Source organism: Thermobia domestica, chromosome 12, assembly GCF_964235325.1.
Source record: "Thermobia domestica chromosome 12, izTheDome1.hap1.1, whole genome shotgun sequence".
Taxonomy (NCBI): Eukaryota; Metazoa; Arthropoda; class Insecta; order Zygentoma; family Lepismatidae; genus Thermobia; species Thermobia domestica.
In genome coordinates, this window is record NC_137465.1 from 77,794,453 (window position 1) to 77,816,778 (window position 22,326).

The 22,326-nt window shown below is 35.3% G+C and overlaps 1 protein-coding gene across 1 annotated transcript in view; it reads right to left on the reverse strand.

The window, feature by feature from the left end:
- Positions 1-22,326, reverse strand: part of Idh3a (isocitrate dehydrogenase [NAD] subunit alpha, mitochondrial) — a 315,440-nt gene that overhangs the window by 269,980 nt on the left and 23,134 nt on the right. The gene's annotated exons all lie outside the window — the stretch shown is intronic.

Below are 22,326 nucleotides of genomic sequence, written 5' to 3' on the forward strand. Positions count from 1 at the left end.
TAATGGGGGCATGATATGAAATACTGTGGTTACACACCAGAGGCTCGATCAATCTAAATATTTTACTGACAACATACCCATATTGATTGGTTAGGACAATAAAATGAGGATATATTAGTAAGTATTTTAATAAGAAGCTATGAAGAAATCTCGAGTAAAAGAATATAAAAAAAAGTATTGAAAAAGATATCGTCTTCCGAGGTCATTCGAACGGTGTCGAGAATTTTGCGTCTGGGAAATTTGCGCCCTACCTCAAGAACAGGGAAAATTGCGCCTGCGATGTACCTCCACCGGGAAGTTTGAGCCCTGCGAAATAAAAGAACCTATTGGAGCTTACGCATTTTCTCGGAGGGGCTGACATTACAACATAAACAATCCTCCCCCCACAACCATGCCATTTGTGATTTATTTTCATTGTGGATATATAAGGGGAGAATAAACTTCCAATATAAGCCAAAAGAACACAACGGATCAACGCAATCACTGCTTCTTCCAGAGATGATTTTGGGGGAACACTGGCCTCCCCAGAGCTCTCAGAGTGCCCCCTCGGAGGAGACCAAAATAATACGTCTATAATATAATAATAAATAGAATAGTACCAGCAGTGACCCCCCTCCGGAATACTAAATGTGCCCCCCGGAACATTTTTCCTGAAAGAACGACTGAACGCAATTGTGTGTTTGAAGTGTAATTCCAGCAAGTAAACACACTGTACATAGTTTTCTTGATAATATTACTGAACTGATTTTACATTCACTTTACATTTTCTTTTCTATATTTTGTGTCCTGAAAAGCCAAACAACTCGCAAGGATTGTGAACAGAGATATCTGGGTAGAGCCAAACAGCCTTTTGTAGATTAAATTATACTCTTTGATTATATTAATAAATAATTATATATCAGTCATTTATACGTTTATTGTAAATTTTGTAGTATAATGAAAAATTGTATTTGTATGGATTGCCCTTTAGTGAACTAAAATTGTATTTTTTTTCATTTGTTCGGAATATTATAACGGATGGAGTAACTCACTGAGACGATGAGAGGCAAGCCTAGTTCAAGTGTGAGTGGAAGTTACTTTACACAATACAATAATAAGTTGAATTGTAGGGCGCTAACATCCCAGTGCAAATATATAGCCAGCGCATTTTCCCCTCTTTTTGGGGTAGGGCGCAAACATCCCAGTGCAAATATATTGCGAGCGCATTTTTTCCTATTTTTGTGGTAGGGCGCAAATTTCCCGGGCGCAAAATTCTCGCATTCAAGGAAAATATAATGTCCGTGAAGTTGACAAGCCACTTATGTCAGACTCCAATTTCGACTTTAAACGTCGCTAGTGCTACGTTAGTGTTCGATAGTGACGCAAATCGTTAGTACTCCAACTGCATGCCAACACGCCCACTTCTAAGAATCATCTAAAAAATGAGGTTAACCGTTAGAGCAAGTAAGTGATCATTGGTGCCATTAACATTAACGTTAATGCCTCCATCGTACGGCCCTTTGAGTAATAATAACACCACGTTTTTTGCTAGTCTCAATGCGTCCCTATATTCTCGCGAACATTCTGACGTGCCCAAGTTAGTTACTTTTTTTTTTGGGGGGGGGGACTATTGTTTATCTGTTATTGTTTATTGTTTATTGCTAATCTGCAGAGTAGTCCTTACATTAATATGCCATTGTCTTTGATAATCAATGCGTATTTACAAGCAATTTGTTATTACTGTTAGAAGGTATCAAAAAACAACAGATAAAATCTACTACTTAACGGTTCATATTTTTCTTTTACAGTACATAAATGATTAATAATAATAATAATAATAATAATAAGACTATTCCAGCATAAAAGTTATCAATTGCATCACACTGGCAACAAGCGACGCATATTTTAACTTCATAAAAAGTCGTTTCTCACGATTTTCTGGAAAACTACGTATGATAACATCTTCATTATGTCAAGTTGTTTATCTCAGTGTGATATATGTCTTACTTCTGGACAATATCACAGTAAAACAAAAATTAAATATTAGGAGTACATCGTACTTTTGGACTACATCTCATTAACCATGGGAAGATTGAGTAGTGTATACTTTAGGATGTAAGTTTCAGCTTAACTTGCATCATACATTCTTAGGATTACAAAAAGGAAATTTGTTCGTTTGCATTTGAACAAAATTCTTAGAATTACAAAAAGAAAAAATAATTTTTCCGAATTCCGGAATTTTTCCGAAATCCGGATTTTTTCCGAAATCCGGAATTTTTTTCCGAATTCCGGATTTTTCCGAATTCCGGATTTTTTCCGAAATCCGGAATTTTCCCGAATTCCGGATTTTTTCTGAATTCCGGATTTTTCCGAATTCCGGAATTTTTCTGAATTCCGGATTTTTTCCGAAATCCGGAATTTTTCCGAATTCTGGATTTTTCCGGATTCCGGAATTTTTCCGAAATCCGGAATTTTTCCGAATTCCGGAATTTTTCCGATTTTACTTTCCGGATTCCGGAAAGTAAAAATTCCGGAATTGGCCATCCCTAATACATTACAATAAAGGACTAGTGATTAATGATAACAATGCAGCGTATACAAAGGAAACAACTTGAAATTAAACTTGTCAACAACACAACTTTAAACAATGATGAATTCAATTTTCTTGTAATGATATTTTTTAGTTTAACATCCCGCGGATTATGTCGTTTACGCTAAAAGGGACAGTTGATTTCTGAAATTGAAAGATTCTGATAATATTTGTTTGTGCTCTCCCACCAAGAACCATACATGAGACAATATGCACCAAAGGTACACGCGCTAGGTACTAGATCATTGGAGAGGATGACATTGAATTCAAGATATGATTGCTTTCTGAACTATATGTAACACGTTATAAGTAAAAACCTAGCATACCTAAACAGAAAGGGATCCTGATTAATTCTACTAGATGTACTACTATGAGCAAAATAAATGACGCGTCTCTTTATTTTGAAGTTGTTTTGAAAATATCTCCGTTTTCTTTATATGTTCGAAATTTCGGAAGGTTTCCCCAGTAGGACAGGTTAATAACAAACCCGTTTTTAATATTTGTGTTAGATATTAGCTTAAAATAAATAAATTAGAAGCAAAAAACATTAAATCGACAGAAATCTCGAGAATTACCAATTCTGCTAAAGTGGGAAATTTTCAAGAACGCGAGGGAATTCTGCAGTTCAACACGAAGCAGCGACATCTATGTCATTGAGAGAAATGTGGATTAAATCTACAAACTAAACTTTTAACGAATATTTCTGATATGTCTTATTACGTGCATTATCTACAAACTCCAAATATATGAATATATGCTAAGTATTGAAGTAAAGATAGAGCAAATAGTGGAAATTATCTATGGAAAAGGACGAATTGGTAGCACGATCGTAATCAAATATAGTCTTTACCGGAACAGGCTCAGTTCAGGTACGAAAACAAATAGCTCAGTTAGTTAAAGCAACGAGTCTGTATGCCGAAGGTAGTGGGTTCGATCCACATGGAAGTACCGTTGTCATTTTTATCACTATGGTTATTTTATTTATTTTTTATGTGGGAAAGAATCAAATTGTAACATATGTGCAAAACTCATGACGATACCAAAAAAAGAAAAAATGTCGTTGTCGCACTTGCATTAACGTCCCTAATTTTGTTTGCAAACAGTTTCGTAATTATTTCCCCTGTGCTTACTGCTCACTATATGCTCGCTGGCGCATAACGAATGTTCCCCAGTAAATGTTAATTCTAATTTGGAGAATTTTATCAAGTTTCACAATATTTATAACTAGATAGTCTTCTATCTACGTGTTTGAATATTTTGATAACAGATGTCCCTATTAAATGTTTAATTTTCCCTAGATGTTTAATTACGGAAAAGTTTTACAATGTATTTGTGTTGAATTGAAATTGTTTTGAATTTACTACATAAGGTAAGTAGCCCGAAGGAGGAGAACTCAAGTAATTGATATTCTACGTAAAAGCAACCTATTATAGAATCATGATCCTTCTTACCTTCAGCACATAATCTTTACGTTAGTGTGTCAGACAGGGAAAAATCCTGTTTTTTCCTCCCCTATGACCACCCATCTTAAACCTCTACATACCATTGTTCGTCTCACAAAATTTCGGTGCTCCAAAAACATTCAAATAATAATAATAATAATAATAATAATGATAATGAATATGCCATCCTTACATAATGTAAGGATATCTTAGTTTCTTAGTTTAAATCTTAAATATCTTAGTTTAAAATGCTTTCTTTAGTAATTATTCGAGCAACCATGTAGGAGGGGATACGACGTTTTATTTTGCTCCTTTCATTTCAGTACCCTTCCAACAGAAAGTAATTTCTGATAAGCAGGGCAGACAAAATGAATAAGAAATATATTTACAGCATCCTCTCCCCTTTCATGATCGGAATATCACGTACCATTTTTTATTCTACCAAAGATGGCCCTGTGCGGTTAGGGGTAGGTAACTAAAGAAATACCTAATATATAGCGCCCCTTGATTGTAATATTACCGCTTCTTTATTTGTACGAGGGAGCCCCTACACAATCAAGGGTGACAAAAAGAATAGGAAAAGTGTCTATTGATTCCAGCGGCTGATCCCGCACGAACTCCTGGGGAAGGGGCGGGGAAGTGAAACATTCTTTTGAGGATGTGAAGCTGTCACAAATTACCACTTAACTAAACTAAACAATAGTTGGGGGAACTGGAACCCAGTCAGTTTAAATTGATGTAAAAGTTTAATTTTTGGCTTCATATTAAAGTTTTGGTTTCAAATGAGAATTTCAGTCCAAGTGGTCAATGATCAAATCTCGTGGGGCTCTTCAGTGTAGGCTAATACGGCCCCCTTATGAGAAAAGGCAAAAATATTAACATGTTTATAACTTTCGAATTTTTCGTCTATTTTAAAGAAATTATTGGCTTCATATTAAAGTCTTGGCTTCAAATGATAATTTCAGTCCGTGTGGGCAATGATCAAATCTCGGAGGGCTCTTAGGTGTAGGGATTTCGGCTTCTTTATGGGACAAGATTCACGTAGTTATTGCAAAATTGTTTTGTATACATGAGTGGAAACTTGCACCATTAGGTTAATTTTACCTCTTATATTTTGCAGATTCGAATTCCAAGCAAGCGAATGTCAGATTATCGAATAAAAAACTTCGATTGAAGAAAATCCACACTACAAAACTAACTCACACTTTGAGCACATTTTCATTAGACAAATAATAGACAAATTAATGCAATCATTGTTTATAAAATATGAAAAAATCAAATGTCATTTTTGAGAAAGTCGTTCAAAAAGAACACGTCAGGAGTAACAGTCTTGTAAATTGTTTCGAACAATGAGTTAAGATATACTTTTGGTCATTAATGAAATATTTATTTGCGAAATTTGAACAAAATCGCCTGTCGTTCGAGAAAATGGTCGGAGAAATAACCTTCACCCCCAAAATAAACTATCCGTTGTAATTGTTTTCCATAGAAATGACTTATATTAAAATATATTTGGTCTAGGAATTAATTCGTGCGGTTGGTACGCACACATTGAAGCTGTAGTACAAACACAAAATACATAAATACCTTAAGAAAAATATTGTCCATCGCTAGCCACCACTTTCGCCCATCTGTCAGGCAATGTACGGATTCCGTGGCGAAAGAAGTTTTCATCCTTGGAAGCGATCCAGTCAGAGACCCATGTTTCGATATCTTCTGAAGAAGTAAACCGCTGTCCAATCAATTCGTTGTTCATGCAATCGAACAAGTAGTAGTGCGAAGGAGCAACGTCTGGTGAATACGGCGGGTGGGGTAAAACTTCCCATCCGACATTTTCTAAATAGGTTTTGACCGGTTTTGCGACATGTGGGCGAGCGTTATCATGTTGAACAATAAGTTTATCATGTCTGTTCTCCCATTCTGGTCGTGTTCTGGCCAGAGCTTGCTTCAAACGCATTAATTGTCGTCGATAACGTTCTCCATTCATAGTTTCACCCGGTTGCAGCAGCTCATAGTACACCACACCTTTCATATCCCACCATATGCACAGCATAACCTTTGCACAGTGAATATCTCGTTTTGGTTGTGATGGACCTGGTTCACCTGGTTTCACCCAGGCCTTTTTTCGTTTAGGGTTCTCGTAATGGATCCACTTCTCATCACCCGTAATAATTCGATGCAGAAACCCCTTTCTGCTCTGTCGTTGAAGCAGCAATTCGCAAATGGTTTTTCGTCTTTCAACGTCTCTGTCTTTCAATTCATGTGGAACCCAATGTGACATTTTTGAATCATTCCCATGGCTTTCAAGCGTTTGGAGACTGTTGTTTGATCAACGCCTAATGCTGCTGCAAGTTGTTCCTGCGTTTGACACGAATCATGCTCGAGCAATGCTGTCAATTCTTCGTCTTGAAATTTTTTTGGCTGTCCAGCTCGCTCTTGGTCTGCCAAGCCGAAATCACCACTTCTAAACCGTGCAAACCACTTCTGACACGTTCGCTCAGCTAGAGCATGGTCACCATACACTTCCACCAAAATACGATGACTTTCAGTCGCACTTTTCTGCATGTTAAAGTAATGCAGCAGGACACCCCGCAAAAACACTTTATCAGGCACAAATTGCGCCATGTTCACTTAACTACAAACTGGTGTTGTTGACGCTTTAATCCACTGCCCTATACTACGAACGATACGCGATGACAGGGGTTTGCAACACATGTGTGGATACACGGAACTGTCGGACGCTCCGTTCGTTGCGCCATCTCTTGTCCACCCGCACGAATTAATTCCTAGACCAAATAGGATTATTAACAGGGGCGTCATTTCAGACTTTGCTTGGGGGGGGGCAAGAGCACCGCTGACATAAGACTTTCACGTTTTGTACTAGTATATTTGTATACAATCGATTAAAGTATATGTATTCCTCAAACTCTTGGGGGGGGGCAATTGCCCCCTCCTGCCCTCCCTAAATGACGCCCCTGGTTATTAATGAAATACTTATTTATGAATTATCAATAAAATTGTCCGAGTAATTTTTGAGAAAATCGTGAGGGAAAAATAATTCACCGAATAAACTCTCTCTTCAGGATTCTTTCAGGGTAAGCGAGTTATTCCATATTATTAGGTTTTTAATGAAATATTTATTTCTGAGTACGAACAAAATTGCTTGACTCATTTTTGAGAAAACCGTGGAGGAAAAACACCCCCAAGAGTAAACTACCCCTCGTATATTTTTTCAGGACAAACTAGTTTTGCCATATTGTTCGGTTATTAACGAAATATTTATTTTTGAAATATGAATAAACTCTTTTGAATCGTTTTTGAGAAAATCGCCCAGACAAAACACTCCACCAAGAATAAACTACCCTCGCATTTTTTTTTTTTTAGGACAAACGAGTTATGCCATATTGTTAAGTTATTAATGAAATCTTTATTTATGAAATACGAACGAAAACACTTGAGTCCATTTTGAGAAAATCACTGAGAAAAAACTCACCACTTTATTATAAACTACCCCTTGTAGATTTTTCTCAGATAAATGCCTTATATCACAAAATAGGGTTGCTAATTAAATATTGATTTATAAAAAAAAAGAAAACAAGATCGTTAGAGCCAGTTATGAGAAAATATATTTTTTCTATTTTCATCGTACTGAAAACTACCCTTGTTTTGAGAGTAGGAGGGAAATAAAAAAAACTATAGGTAATACTATGAAAATCTTAAACTAAAATTTGGTGCAGATAAGTTGAACGGTATGGCCTCTAGGCGAGTGCACATAAAAGTGTAGCGAACGGACGGACGAACAGATGGACATGTATCGAAAAATAACTTTTTCGGTGTTAGGGGCTATAATACGTGTAAATTCGTTGAAATCTCAAATTTGATTTTTTTTTTCGAACACCATACTTTCTTCTCTCATTTGTCACTTCAAAGTAAAAGGAACTCAGAACTACAGATAAGAGACACCTACTTTTACACATAGACATTTATTGATTTAAAACTGTTTTAGTTTGTGTCATTTCACTTCCAATCGAAAGGTTTTACAATGACTAACGGCATACCAATGACGAGACGGAAGTTTTCAGAAAGTAAATGCATTCAGAAGTCTAGACTGCATTACACCTATCAGCCTGTTTTTACTTCTGCAATTGTTGACAGCTGTAATTTCGTCCAAACGCTACATGAAATAATTCTTGGTTGACGTCATTAAGTTACTATTTTAGTAGTTCTCTTCAGACTTGGTTGAAGTTTTGTCTTAACGGTTATACATTTTTTTTTTTCTTATTTCATCGTTACACATAAGAATAAAATGTTGTGGTGAGTGGATAGATTCGAACCTACGAATATTGAGTTTTTATTCTTCCAACACTTTGCCAATGGACCAAGCTTTGTCTTCACGTTAACGCACGGTTACAGGGTTTATTACGATTTAAATAAAATGGTTGGCTGTTAGAGTTTCCTGCTCACATATTTCGATAAAAAATTTTCATTGCTTCGTAGATAGGTAGAGCAAGTTTAGATACACATTTTAGGAGAGTGAATTTTGGTATATATAATAATTTCATGCCAGATAAAAGCTGGGTTAGTTTTGATAACATGTTTCATATGTAGTTCTCAATAATAGTCTTGTTGTTTGGGATGACGTTCCAAGGTTCAGCATTGACTAGCAGTTTTTGCTATTAATATCCCTTCTAACAATATTGGTAGTGGACAAAAGTTAGCCCGTGTTGAAGCTTTTTGCTCCTAATTTATTTTACTTTATTATTTAACGAATATATTGAAAATTGTTAGCAGACACGTATGCAGTAATTTATTTCGGGAGGGGTCCGACTTCAATATTATAATAAAATTTTAAAAGATAATCCCCAAAATTAGACTAAATTTACAGAAAAGTTGGGATTTCAGAGGGGTCTGGACCCCCTGGACCCAGCCCTAAATGCGTCCTTTGTCAGTAACGTTTCCTCATTTTGAAATCCTTAAAAACTTCGGATAGACTATATAAAGGAAAACGAGTTATTTTCGATGAAATATCACTTCAAGGAGACGCGACAGTTTTATTGCACATGGTGGTATCTCACGTTCACAAGGGCAAGAATTCCTTTCCTTTGGTTTTCTGCCATTGTGCTCTATCGAAAGGTTAGGTTTGTAAAATATTACTCCTATGAACAAGCATGACTGGCAGATAGGAATACTGAACAGAACACCACAGAAATGCATGCTGAACTTACGTTTATAGCTACCCTTTGGTGATTTGCCCTCAAGGTCAATCGAGTGGTAATTCAGTTCCGTCTCTGTTCTTAAGCCATGTTCGTATTACTTCGAGCAGTTTTGATAATGAAAAGCATGCCTCTTAATATAACAGACTTCTTTCGCATAAGAAATCGAAACTCAGTTGGTCAGAGCAACTAGTCTGTACGAACTAGGTTGTTAGTTCGAGCCCAGTACGAGTAAGGGTTTTTATTACTATTGCTTTTATCTTTTTTATGTGAGGAAAAATCAAATTGTCACATCGCGATATCAAATGTATTTGGTTAGGTAGCTTTGTCTTAGCTAAACTTTAAACATCAATAACCGTCGAAATTATTTCAGTAACCGATCACTTACTGAACATTTCAAACACGTCAAACCAGTGGCATAGCATGAAGGTTAACCTCTCCTCCGTAGTCCTTAGTTATGCGTCCGTACTTTCAGGGGCGAACCAAGGGCCGGGTGACTGCCCGGAGCGCCAAAACAAGCCTCAAAAATGAAATTTTATAATGTTTTCTACTGACGTTTTTGATTTATATTTTTGTCAAGTAGTGGCAATTACATGATCTTTTTTCATTTCCCTATGGCTGTATCGAAAAATGGAGAGATGGCATGTAGAATAAAGAGTGCCGGGAAGTAAGTATTGTTTGTTTGTTTGCTTGAGTTTAGCGTTCCACGGTTATGCCTTAATGGCCAAGCGGCATGTGGATACTAATTATGGTGGAATCCGAACCACTTTTATCGTTCAACAGTAATCAACCGGGAATTGGACCCGGTACCACAGAAGGCAGGCTTGCTAGCCACTAGACCAGGGGGAAGCGGAGTTCGTATTGTTTATAGCGGGCCATATTCTTTGTGAAGTTTTCCTAGGTAATGGATTTCTTTTTGAAAAATGGGTTTAAAATATTAAAAACCACTATGATAAAATGTAAAATATAGGCTAGTACTAGGGGGAGGGTGCCAAAAAGTGACTTTGCCCGTGTGAAAATTTGGCCTGCTCCGCCCCTGCGTACTTTCTGCATATTTTTTGGCCTTGCAGCTTGTGCAGTCCCCAAGCCACAGGGTTGCGGGGGCGCTATATACACCTATGCTTCGAACGTAATTCAATAACTGCTTAAGAAATTCTACCATCAGCGTAGAAACGGGAATATATATATTTTTTCCAATAGTCACACAGAACTTTCACTCAGAACGCCAGATGCAATTTTTCAGAGTGGGCTCTGGCTAAGTGGAAGGAAGATCTGTTTCCTAAGTAATTTCCTTTCAGAAAGTTTGCTATTTCTTTAACGGTGATGTAAATAAACATACTCATCGTTATTAGCCCGACACCAAACCATCCGGGACAAATCCCTCTAGAATAATGATTGGCAAAAGTTTATTCTGCTTAATTTTATAAGCGACTCAAGGGTGAAACATTGTTAACGAAAGCAATGTTGTGTATATACTGCCTTGTTTCTGACAAAATATAAAGTGCTTTGTAATCTTTAGACACTTTTCCTATTCTCTTTGTCACCCTTGGTTGTGTAGGGCAGAATCGAACAAATAAAGAGGTAATATTACAGTCAACGGGCGCTATAAATATATTACGCATTTCTTTTGTTACCTTACCATAACGGCCTAGGGTCATCTTCAGTAGAATAAAAAATGCTACGTGTTATTCCATTCACAAAGGAGGAAAGGATGCTCTAAATATATTTCTTATTCATTTTGTCTGCCCTGCTTCTCAGAAATTATATAATTTCTGTTGGAGGGTGCTGAAAAGAGAGGGGGAGGGGAAATAAAACGTCGTGCCACCTCATACATTTTATATTTTGTGACGCGGTTGCTCAAATTATTACTAAAGAAAACACTTTAAACTAAGATGTCTAAAGTTAATACATTATGTAAGGGTGGCATATTCAGGAATAATAATAATAATAATAATAATAATAATAATAATAATAATAATAATAATAATAATAATAATAATAAATATGAATGTCTTTGGAGAGCCGAAATTATGTGACACGAATCATTATATGTAGAGCTTTAAGATGAGTGGTCATAGGGGAGGAAAAAACAGGATTTTTCTCTCTCTGACTCTCTAACGTTAAGATGTGCTCAAGGTAAGAAGAATCATCATTCTACAATAGGTTGCTTTTACGTAGAATATCAATTACTTGAGTTCTCCTCCTTCGGGCTACTTACCTTATGTAGTAAATTCAAAACAATTTCAATTTAAGACAAATATTTATAGGGAAAATTAAACATTTAATAGGGAAATCGGTTATCAAAATATCCAAACACGTAGATAGAAGACTATGTAGTGAGAAACATTGTGAAACTTTATAAAATTCTCCAAATTAGAATTAACATTTACTGGAAAACATTCGTTGTGCATCAGTGAGCATGTAGTGAGCAGTGAGCACAGGGGAAATAATTACGAAACTGTTTGCAAACAAAAATTAGAGACACTAATGCAAATGCGACGACAGTTTCTCTTTTTTTTTTTTTTTTGGTATCGTCATGAGTTTTACACATATTTTACAATTTGATTCTATCCCAAATAAAAAATAAATAAAATAACCTTAGTGATAAAAATGACAACAGCACTTCCATGGGGTTCGAACCCACTACCTTCGGCATACAGACTCGTTGCTTTGACTAACTGAGCTATTTGCTTTCTTACGTAAACTGAACCTGTTCTACACTAAAGACGATTTTTCATTACGATTGGGCTAACAATTCGTCTTTTTCCATAGGTAATTTCCACTATATGCTCTATCTATACGTTAATACTTAGCATAGATTCATATATTTGGAGTTTGTAGATAATGCATATAAGAAGACATATTAGAAATATTTCGTTAAAATTTTCGTTTGTAGATCTAATCCACGCTTCTGTCAATGACATAGATGTCGCTGCTTCGTGTTGAACTGCAGAATTCCCTCGCGTTCTTGAAAATTTCCCACTTTAGCTGAGTTGGTAATTCTCGAGATTTCTGTCGATTTAATGTTTTTTGCTTTTAATTTATTTATTTTAAGCTAATATCTAACACAAATATTAAAAAAGGGTTTGTTATTAACCTGTCCTGCTGGGGAAATCTTCCGAAATTTGGAACATATAAAGAAAACGGAGATATTTTCAAACAAGTTCAAAATAAAGAGACGCGTTATTTATTTTGCTCATAGTAGTACAGTTCTGGTCACAAAAACTTAGACTGCTTCCCAGCGACTAAGTCCGAAAAAACGACCCCTAGATTCTTATGTATTCCTTCAGATCTGGCTCATTTTCCTTGTATTTTTTATCACATACAGGTTTAGAAACTCAACATAATATAACCGTATGCATACATTAGTTTGATTGACTGTACGGTGTACAATCAAATCATAGCTCCTAACAGGAAAATACTGTGATTTTAAATCGCAAATTTCATACACGATCTGTATTTCAAATCGACAACGACTTTTTTTTTTTTTTCAAAAGAGAGAGATCAAGATAGCGGCAATATCATAAATAAATTTAAAAAAAAAAAAACTATGGCGTCTAACCATCTGTTTTGCGTGTTTTGTTATTTAATTTGAATTCAAGTTCTCACAACATGTGCTTGCCCGGTGAGCTTCCTTGGAACCAAAATTAAGGAGTGCTTTTTACACGGAGTATTGAAATCAGCACGGTGCATGCAATGTATTTTAAAATATTCTGCTTTTTCATGGAAACATGTCATTCATCCTATTCATCTGATGCATAGGAGAGAGAGAAAGACGAGTCTTTGTTTTCAAATGAGTTGAAGATGTTAGAGAGAAGATAAACGACATTTACCTGAAGTGCCTGTATTACAACCTTCATAACACTGTAAAGTTATAAGTTAGAACATACCAGAATGCATAAAATAAATCAGAGTTTAAAGAACCGATATCGGTCTACATCAATACATTTTGCTGTGCATACTACAATTTTTTTCAGCGGATACTTAAAACAATAATTCTTTCAGCAAAACAATTAAGGCATTTCTTACTTATATTGTATTTTTGGTAAATAACACCAACTAATTGTTGAGAAATCTTATTACAAGTTAACTCTATAATTAGTAATGAAAATTAAAATGCAAATATTGATGTGAAAAAATACTTAAAAAATATATTTTTAAAAATAATTATCTGTTACATCTATTTTTGATTAGGACCCAATTTACTATTTTAAGGAGACACAGTAGCTCAGTGGTAGTGTTCACTTCTGATGGAGATCCCTGGTTCCAGTGATGATTTCAGGAAGTATCCGGGGGAGATTTCATCCACGGAGCCACAAAATTCTTTTCAAGCCAAATCTCCAAACAAGCTCAATAAGACTTACCAGTTTTTTCGCATTACTACCTTAACCCTCTGAGTATTGAGTTGATTTTAGTTTAGCGTCCCGTTCAGCAGCGAGGCTATATGAGACGTGGACCTAATGATTAATATGGAATCCGAACCACACGAGCTCCCGTCCGGAATCGAACCCGGGTCTCACACGGCAAAGGCGGGTACGCTAACCGCTTAGCCACGAGGAAGCTCCCTCTGAGTATTGAAATTTTTACCCCTCTCTACCCTAGGAGTAATCGTCTGCAATAATCACTACCTGGCTCGATTCCCAGGTTGCGCCAAGGAGGTTTTGTGGTAGAAAAACACCGTGTACATAGGTTTCCTCGGAGTTCTCTCGATTTCTCTTACATTTTTCATTCCCCATTTCAAGAATATCCCAAGATTTGGACGAGATAACAAAATTCCCCAATATGCGCCGTTTATATTATTATTGTTACCGGTATTATTAAATATACTCTGTTCGACAAATCTACGTAAAATATGGTAATTCTTATGCTCTTGTATGAATCGTCGCAACCCGGTTTAGCACACATGCACAGACAACGTACGGATTTAATATATTTACATTTTATTATATTTTTCTGTCATAAAACTATGAATGATATTCACTGCAGCATCTTAACAGATGTATGCTAAACGTGATTTACATAAGGTAGAGAAACTCATGGAAAGTAATATCGGAATCCGTGAGTTGCAAACTTCTTTTACTGTCTCTAGGTAGCGGAACAAGAGACGGCTACCAACCAATGGGAAAATAGAGTAGTAGGGTCATTCCATATCAATTCAACACAGTGACTTAACCTCACCATCTCAGATTTTAATGAAATTTGGTACTTAGATGCTCTCTACATAGACTGAGAAAAATACCAAATTTCAACCTTAGATATCAACCGGTATTGAAGATAGGGCTATGTAAAGATTGAAAAAAATGCCCAAAATAACGTTTAATGTATTTTGAAATTGGAATTGCAGCTCTCCTAATTGAGCTAGCGAGTTAGTTGAAGTGTCATTTTACAGCGTTTGTTATGCCTTTTCCAGTGGTATATAACAGCATATAAGCTAACAGTGGCGGCTGGTACTATATGTTGCATGGTTGTGCAACCGGATATTTTTTTAATACTAAAAATATTTTTAAGTGTTAAAGTAGTGTATCAGTAAAAAAATAAACCTTTGGTCTTGAACGCAAAACAGTATTGATGCATTTCTGAAAAAAGTCAATTAAAAAACGGAAAGAAAGAGAGAGATTTACCTTTCCAGTGGCAGCGAATGTTGCCACTGGAAGCAGTAACATTGAGCATATGGCAGCGAGCTCCTATCTCTTAACATGGGGAAGTGGATTTATTCTTGCAACGCTCCTATCTTCCCGTATTGGACCCTTACGGTTGCATTTTCTTCAATTGATTCTGTAATAGTTACGAATTCCTCCGCTTAGCAGCGCTTGACTCAATTGATAGGGCGAGGAAAATACAGACGCGTGGAAGAAAGAAGTTATTCACAAAACATAAGCTCGCAAAGAACAAATATAAGGATCCAGGCTGAGAGTTTGGGGGGCGGTCGTTCGAAGTCAATAGATTTTATTTAACATTTATAATACAAAGATGAAAATTCTTGGGATAAGATTTATTTTTTAAAAAATCCTATTCTGGGGGGGGGAGCGGGGGTAAATCGAGTCTCCAAGAAGAAAATGTCTTATTACTGGTCTAATTCCTAGCTCTGTGTCTTTCGTGCACATGATTCCGTGTTCGATTTCCGGCGGAGAGCATAAATTAATATCAAATCATTCACTTCCAATACTCATATGTCTTCTTTAGCCTAATTTGCTGGAATGTTAATTTTTTTTTTTTTTTTCATTTTCAAAGGAAAACATCTTAGATTTCCTGCTTCTTTACAGACAAAAAAAACGTGGTTCCTGAAAATGGACTTTTTGTTCCGTATATTTATACAAAGAAATGCTAACAAAATGCATATTGTCGGAGGAGAGTGGTGTTTCTGGACCCTAAAGAAAATAAAGCGGAAAATATTTGCGGTAGCGATGCTTTCTATTCAGAGAAACTTGGCGAGCAGCATTTCAGATTTCAATAAAGTCATAGAAAATTTGAAGCCCGAAAGATCGAAGAAAGACCTTCCATTCTAAAATAATGCATAGTTTATATAATTAAATAATTTTGTTTAACTGCGTGCATGCAATTTTCTTGCTTTTTTTTCTTCTTTTCGGTTTAACGCAATCATTCATGGCTTACAGCACATACTATATATTCGATTTATCTCGTTCAATAATATGAGTGTAGAGGTTTTGTATATAAATAGTGTATAAACGTACATTGATAGTGGTTGTTTGAAAAGAAAAGGAAATAGCTTATATATTAAATTAATATTAGAGAAATAATTTAATCAATAATATACAAATATAACTTAAAAGACTTTCCTCTTCATATTTCCTGAACATTTTTTGGATAAGACTCAAGAATGCTGGGGGAGGGGAACACTTGCGCGTACCTACATACCTTTGATATTGCAACATTGCAACCGGTGCTTGTACAGGCTACGAGCCGCTACTGTAAGCTAATACAAATTTTTATTTACAAAATCAAAATCAAAATTTTACTTCGATTTTTTTCAAAAAAGTACATATTTTAAAATTTTTAAATTAATTCCATGAATAGATAGTACTGTTGTAAAGCACCTGGCAAAATATGAATTTGGGATGATAATGGGTTCATTCTTTAAAGAAAAATTCAAAACTAATACTTATTTTTCAAGAATACTCTGTACGTAGGGTAATAACACAAGAATACTACGTTTTATACTTTTGTGAAAATAAAAATGAATACTAATCTGAAGAGAGAGAGTACAGATGACTTCATAGTAAAACTTTTCAGTAAGGAATAGGATATGTTTATCACTTGAAATTTGAAAACGCCACATTTGTTCGCCATACATCACTTTCAAGGAGGACATAACTTCTTCCATCGTGAGATACAGGATTCACTTTTGTCAGAACGTCCACTACAGACATCCACAGAACATCAGCGTTTCTTGGATATGAGAATGATGGAAATGGCCAGGTAGATGAAGAAAACTTATTTTTACTTCATCAAGTTCTTCATTTGTCTGTAAAACATACCTGAACCACCAATTTCCTTCATATACAGCGGTGATATAGCCTGATATGTCTTCTAATTGAAATTTATTTGGAGATTGTGACACTTCCTTTTCCCAATCCTGGAAACCATCTGAAAAGTGTTTCACCAATAATGTTGATGTAGTTTTGGGAATGAATGCATGATATTGCTCTGTTCCTTTGATAGTCAATGCTTGATCGAAGCGACTTTCCAGGAACATTTCAGATTTAGTATATTCCTCTTAGGTTGAGTAGGAAAAATTTACTTTGTTAATGTTTTCTACTGCACACTCAAAAAGTTGTCTTAAGCCAATTATACATCATCATATTTTTCCGTCAAATGTTATATCAAACTTTTGTTTGATGGTAATTTGATCAAATAAGTTGGCTAAAACTTTCGCACCATTATAAACGTTCAAATATAAAGATGAATATCCTTGCTCATTTGCTTATATTTTTTGATTCAATTGTTAGGTTACTTGGACGTACGTGCGTTGTGTTATGGTTCCACCTGGCGATGTAACTATAATGAACAAGGTTATAGAAATGAATCGAATGACTACTCACAATTAATTCTGTCTCATTTTCCTTCTTTATTGGTATTCCCAAACATTTCTTATTTTCGGGCTTTCTTTCGTGTTCACTAAGTACGTATGAATCTATATTATATTTGTTAGTCCGATGCTTAAATTTCACCTAATTCAGTTAATTTTCCAGTAACTTTTGGGGTCTGATTAAGAGTAAATAGTCAATCATAAAAATGATAGTTTTACAGTTAATATGAGAAAGTGGATATGAAAGAGGATTTTGTAGAATATTAAATTCTGGAGGAATTTTTCAGTATACGAAACCATTACACGTGCTCTAACCTATGTGATATATGCAACATTTTTTTTTTTTTTTTGCACTATCCTCATTTACGCGCACACCCCTGTCGCTGACGCCCCTGCTTTTTGCGGACGCAACCTTGCACTAATTCGCGGGTCCTCTGCTGTGCTCTGCTCTGGCATGGTTAAATAGCAGGATTGGCAAAAACCATGGTTTTTATTGTTTAAACCCGGTTTTCTTTTGTTTAAACCAGGTTTTTATGGTTTAAATAATTTACGCTATGTATTTATATCAGATATGGACAGAAGTTAGTTTGTTTCGCTTTCGTGTTATTATGCAACAACAAGGTTATGCTGGAAGGGGTCTCATAAGCTTAAAGCAGAATCCAAACCGCTTCTCGGCTTACATCCAAGAGAAATTGTCCATTTCGACGACTAATTGGTCACAAATGCGATTGCCGACTCACTCACGAAGGACTCCTGATAAAAATACGGTGTACTGATCATTACACAGGCCTAGTTGTTAATATAATTGTCAAGAGTCATTTCAGAAGGACAAAATGATAAAAAAGTTACACAAGTAAAAATATTATACAGAATTATATATAAATCGGGAAACTCCCGCCTTAGCCATTGGGAAAATCCTGTTATTACTTTAAATGTGTTTGTATGTAAAATTTTAAGATCAACGTATCATAATCACAACGATAAAACCGAGGTATTAAATTACAAATTTGGTATGTAGATATCATTCAATAAAACTAAAATAAAGTCGAATCCAAGCTGATGTTGGAAGCTACGTAGGCAGTTAATACATTTTACCAATTTCTATCAATATATTTAAGCAACCTTGGCTTCTTTATAAAACAACAGGCATTCAGGCAAGTAGAAATATATATATATATATATATAAAATTTGGTTTCATTTTGTATGTTTACGTTTAACATCCTTATGAAATACCAAGGTTATCACAGAGAAGACTTTGGCTTAAAGGAACACCTCGAATCGCTACTTGGTTTACACTTGAAAGATGGGTTGTGGTTCGACCGAGAATTGAACACGGGATCCCTTGGTTAAAAGGTGAAAAGTAGATAAACGGAATGCAGATGCTGTGATATGTGGAGACGTCACCATGAAGTTCACACAATTTAAAGCAATTTTTTTTATTTAAACCAGTTAGTTTTTTTTTGAAAAAAACAGCTGGTTTAAACCAAGATTAAAACCACCTTGGTTTAAACCAGCCAACCCTGTTAAATAGTATCTTCGCTTTTAATTGCCACCTAATACAAGTTGCGTTTTCTAGTCATTTTTATGATATACGTCCGATGCGTATTTATATCGTAAGGAAAGTCCTCGTAAAGTGAATCTGCACCGACGAGTGTAACTCCTACCCTAAGGAACGATTTCCAAGACACAACTAATGAATTTCGCGATGAAATAATTACATATAATAAGATAGCATATAATCATACCAAACATATCAGGTGCACGCGTATTATCATTCTGTACATAATTATCTAGGCGTGCGTCAAAGTAATAACATACTAGAACGTCTTAAGAAATCATTTAAAGCAAGAAAAATGAAAGTTTCTTTTCTTAAAAAATGACTAAATATTCTTAATCTACACACACTGTGAGAGCCACCTGCGATACTTAGCCTCATATTCTAATTTTATAGTTACACAAAACAAGATACTGCTAGTATGCATCAAAATAATTTCAACTACTTTCCATATCCACGTCATACTCAAATTTTAGTGCCAGCGCACAACGATTTTCGTTTGTTTTCTTTGTTGCAATGTTTGATAGAAATAGAACAAGTTCTATTTTAGAACAGTTGTAGCAAATGTTGTAAGTAACCTAAAAATTGCATACAACTTGATATCGTACACGTTCAAATTTCACTTTGATGAAATATTTGATACAATATATGATGGAATATTTGATAGTTTATAACCGGCTTTAGGGTTTGAATTTGATTGTCATAGAATCTCTTTACTGAACCGCCTACTCCATCGCAAGGTCCTTTTCCATGTGCTATAGCCGACAAGTACCACCACCACCTTTTCACTTTAAAAGCTGCCTTATGAAAGCAGAGGCTCAAAAGCTTTTTCTTATTTTTATATTGAGCGTTAGACCTGTCGGAAAAATAAAAAAACCTTGTATGGAAGTTTTTGAAATCTGAATGTCAGAAATGATATGAGTCTTATTTGAAAGGTGTAAACAGCAACTGTATTGTGATCCAGGCAATCGGAAACAACTACATATTTAACATGTTCAACTTTGTTTTCCTGTTTGAAATATAAAATAAAAGGATGGATTGTGACCTGTTAGCTTGTCCAGTGGTAGCTCTGTGCTTCACCTTATGCCTACCCGCTAAAGTTGCTTCAATTCGTTTGGTTTGTTTAGGCTTAACTCCTTATGTAAGAGCGAGGTTATGAAGGATTGGACATATTACTTGAAGTGGCATCTGAATCACTACTCGGTTTCCACCTGGGAGAAATTTTGTGGGCTCATCGGGACTCCTTAATTACAAGGGAAATATTAGATTCAACTAGCACAGATGATTCGACATATGTGAAAACGTCACTATGAAATCCACATGGCATTTGTGATTAATATTTGTAGCATTTCTGCATTGTTTTTTTTTACACCAATTGTTTTTCTATGAAAACAACACCTGATTTAAACCAGCCAACCCTGCTGTTGTACCAGTGCTATATGTAGACTTTTTACAAACCACGTTTATTTACAGTAACATTTTTTAATTGTGAAACTTGGATTAATATTATATTAAAATTCAAAAGTATCAGTATGTTAACTTGCTTTAAGTTAGTTTCTAAAGTATGAGGTAATAAGTATAAAAAGTAGATTACAAGTCGGTATATGTTTTAGACCCATTGCCGTACTCTTCATGTTAAGTGTTCAGATTTATTCTTACAAGTTTTAAAAAAAAAAAAAAAAAGTAAATAAATGCATTCGTGTATTTTTCGGCTAGGTACAGGGTATTAATGAATACTATAGTATTAGTTTTAAATTTTTTTTTAACAATGAACCCATTATCATCCCAAATTCATATTTTGCCAGGTGCTTTACAACAATACTATCTATTAATGGAATTAATTTTAAAATTTTAAAATATGTACTTTTTGAAAAATTTTGAAGTAAAATTTTGATTTTGAAAATAGAAATTTGTATTAGACTATAATACAAATGTTTTTCCTGTGTTGTATACCACAGGAAAAGGCACGAAAAAAGCTGTAAAATGACATCTCAACCAGCTCGCTAGCTTAATTAGAAGAGCTGCAATTCCAATTTCAAAATACATTGAACATGCTATTATCGGCATTTGTTCCAAACTTTACATAGCCCTATCTTCATTACCGTTCGATATATAAAGTTGAAATTTTGTATTTTTCTTAGAATATATGAATGGTACCCCTGTGCAAAATTTCATGACAATCTGAGATGGTAAGGTAAATTTTATTCTCAAATTGTGTTGATTTGACCTGGAATAGCTCAGTAGGTAAAACAACAGCTGGTCAACGAATAATGTAAAAATCTAACGTCCGCTACTCAAACCCATTTTTGTCTCTGGTGGGGGGGAGGAGGGGACAAAATTACTGAAGAAGAAAGAAAAGCATAAAATGTGAATACTAGGACCCAGACAAATCAAAATTGATACCGTAATGATAGCTTCACCATGAACGAGAAACCGCTGGGACGACCTGTAAAGTCACGTGACGAACTTTGAGTTACTCCTTTCAAAACAGAAAACTCGTTAGAAAGAACTGAAGCGATTTTAAAAACTATTTCACAATTGGAAAGAGTACTTAATGCAAATGGTGATTTTATCCTGGCAAACGGGAATGCTAGAGCTTCCGGACAATTTTGTTTATTTATTTATTTTATTTTATTTATTTAGAAAAGCAATCAGAGAAACTAATGGACCAATTTAAAAATTATTTCACTATTGGAAAATTTATTAATGCAGATGGTGTTATACTGTCTTTTATTCTGGAACAAGAGGGCGGGAAAGCTTCGAGCCCGTATTGTTTCTTGTATTCAAGAAAGCAATGTGAGAAATCAGACTGAACGCACTTGAAATTTTTTTATCATTGAAATTCCCGGGCACCCGCAGCGGGAAGCAAGGGGTCAACTGCCCTCTACTGGATTTTCTGTGAAGGTTTGGTTCTTAGATATACATGTCAATATATACTACATTTTCTTACTCACCCACTACAGTATTTAATACATTTACTGTAGTTAATACAGTTATGATATATGTGTCAATAATGACTGCTTCACACGAAATACTGTGTATCAAGGTCTATATTCGTGACCTCGTTTGTGTGTCTGGCTTTTGCCACGTGGACTTTGTGGTGGACAAACACCGCGTGTGTGTGTGTCTTTTCCGAGTTCTCCCATTTCTTTACACTTTTTTCATTCCACTAATTCTCATCTTCGCTTTCTACTTTAGCCTACACGGCATAATCGTGAGACGTAAAACTGAAATATTTCATTTAATTCTATTGTATAAGTCTTTTGTTCCAATCCCTTTGGAAAAATCCTGCGAACATCTCCGTTGAAAAGCTAACATAACGTATATAAAGATAAACTACATTTTATCCCAAAATATTACGGGGAAGCGCCTGAGCAAACATTTTTTTATATACGTAATTAATCATATATGTAATCAATCTGAGAAATTACTGGATCGATTTTTAACGATCGTTGACAGAGTGCTAATTTAATGCAGATGATGGTCGAATGTACTTTCC